The sequence below is a fragment of the Maylandia zebra genome, linkage group LG22, assembly GCF_041146795.1.
Source record: "Maylandia zebra isolate NMK-2024a linkage group LG22, Mzebra_GT3a, whole genome shotgun sequence".
Taxonomy (NCBI): Eukaryota; Metazoa; Chordata; class Actinopteri; order Cichliformes; family Cichlidae; genus Maylandia; species Maylandia zebra.
In genome coordinates, this window is record NC_135187.1 from 13924548 (window position 1) to 13927174 (window position 2627).

At 47.9% G+C, this 2627-nt stretch overlaps 1 non-coding gene across 1 annotated transcript; it reads left to right on the plus strand.

Moving 5' to 3' along the window:
• The first annotated feature begins 349 nt into the window (after positions 1–349).
• Positions 350–426, plus strand: trnak-cuu (transfer RNA lysine (anticodon CUU)). The gene has a single exon. It is a non-coding gene; the product is annotated as a tRNA-Lys (tRNA).
• The last annotated feature ends 2201 nt before the right edge of the window (positions 427–2627 follow it).

Here is a 2627-nt window from a genome sequence, read left to right on the forward strand (position 1 = left end):
TGCTGGCGACTTCAACCACACAAACTTAAAGACAGTCCTCCCCAGATTCCACCAACATGTCTCCTGTCACACCAGAGGGGACAAGACTGTAGACCATGTTTATTCCAACCTGGCTGGAGCCTACAAAGCAACACCCCTCCCCTACATTGGACAATCGGACCATCTCTCCCTGTTCCTCACACCTTGGTATTCACCACTCATCCAATGTGTGAAACCTGCTGTGAGGACAATTAGAGTGTGGCCAGAGGGGACAGACGCAGTTCTCCAGGACAGATTCAAAAACACGGACTGGAATACGTTCACCCACACAGACCTGGACCAGTATGCCTCATCTGTACTGAATTACATCTCCAAAACTACTAGCTCAGTCGGTAGAGCATGAGACTCTTAATCTCAGGGTCGTGGGTTCGAGCCCCACGTTGGGCGGTGAAATTTTTTTGAGGGTGGCTGTAGCTCAGGTGGTAGAGCAGGTCATCTACTGATTGGAAAGTTGGTGGTTCGATTCCTGGCTTCCCCTAGTCTGCATGCCAAATATCCTTGGGCAAGATACTAACCCCAAATTGCTCTCCGATGCATCCATCGGAGTATGAGTGTGTGTGAATGTTAGCTATAAAGCACTTAGAAAAATGTGCTTGTGTGAATGGGTGAACGCCCAAGTTGTATAAAGCGCTTTGAGTGCTCAGATGAGTAGAAAACAAATTTCCCACCTGTTGGACTAATAAAGCTTATTTTATCTTAAAAGCACTATATAAGAACCAGTCCATTTACCACCCAGAAACGGATCACCATGTACCCCAACCAGAAGCCTTGGATGAACCGGGATGTTTGTCTCCTCCTGAAGGCCCGCAACACCACCATTAGGTCAGGAGATGCACACGCCTACAGCACAGCCAGGGCTAATCTAAAGAAGGGCATCAAAAAAGCCAAACACCATTACAAAAAGAAGGTAGAAGAACACTTCTCCCACTCCAACCCCCGACGCATGTGGCAAGGACTCCAGACCATTACAGACTACAGGACCACCAAACCCTCCCCCGCATCCTCTGATGTCTCCTTTCTCAGCGAGCTCAACAACTTTTATGCTCGTTTTGAGCGAGGGAACCCCACAACCACAACCAAAGCAGACATGACACCAGGCCACCAACCTCTGACTCTCTCCCCCACTGATGTAGGAGCGGTGCTGAGCAGGATCAATGTCCACAAGGCTGCAGGTCCTGATGGCATCCCCGGGCGTGTTCTCAGAGCGTGTTCTGGGGAGCTTGCAGGAGTGCTGACAGACATATTCAACCTGTCCTTGGCCCATGCTGTGGTACCGGCCTGCTTCAAATCCACCTCCATCGTCCCGATACCCAAAAACTCCAACCCATCTAGCCTCAATGACTACCGCCCAGTAGCACTCACCCCCATCATCACAAAGTGCTTAGAGCAGCTGGTCCTAGCACACTTCAAATCCTGTCTCCCCCCCACCCTGGACCGCCACCAATTCACATACTGTCAGAACAGGAGCACAGAGGATGCAGTCTCCATCGCACTGCACTCTGTCCTCTCACACCTGGACAACAACAACACATACGCCAGAATGCTGTTTATAGACTTCAGTTCAGCGTTCAGTACAATCCATCCCTCGCAACGCATCAGGAAACTGACAGACCTGGCCATCAGTTCCCTCATCTGCAAATGGATACTGGACTTCCTGACCAACCGCCCCCAACATGTCCGGCTGGATAACCGCTGCTCATCTACAATCCCACCTGTCCTCAGACATCCTGGTGAAATCGCTGCACTATCGAGAGCATCCTGACCAACTGTACAACAGTCTGGTACGGGAACTGCTCTGCCTCGGACTGGAAGGCGTTGCAGAGGGTTGTGAAAACTGCCCAGCACATCGCCGGAGAACCACTTCCTGCCATAAAGGACATCTACAGGAAGCGGTGTCTGAAAACGGCTGGGAAAATCATCAAAGACCCCAGTCACCCATCACATGGACTCTTCACCCTCCTGCCCTCTGGGAGGCGCTACAGGAGCCTCCGGACTAAGACCACCAGGTACCGGAACAGCTTCTTCCCCACAGCTGTCAGACTCCTGACATCTGACTCACATTAAACACATGGACTGGACATACAAACACCCACAACCACCTACACACACACACACACACACACACACAATGGACAACTGTACCCTCATACACACAATAATAACATGGACTGAACCACCACTCACAACCACTCTGTAGAAATTATCCACATATCTCACTTATCTTAACTGCACTACTGTATAATTCTGTATAAATAATCATTCTGTACAATACGATAATTTTTAATTCTACAACTGTTTATAACTTGCATAGTTCACATTTCTGTATAGTTTTTCATACTTATATCCTGTTCATAGCCTGTACCCACTACAGCCTGTACATACTTATAGCATATTCACAACATACCTTCATACCGTGTACATTATAACATACCATAATAGACCCATTTCTGTAATATACTTACTTACTAATATATTATTATTGCTAATATATATTGTAATATATCTGTATCATGGCTAAAGCACTTTCTGGATGGATGCAAACTGCATTTCGTTGCCTTGTACCTGTGACATGTGCAGTGACAATAAAG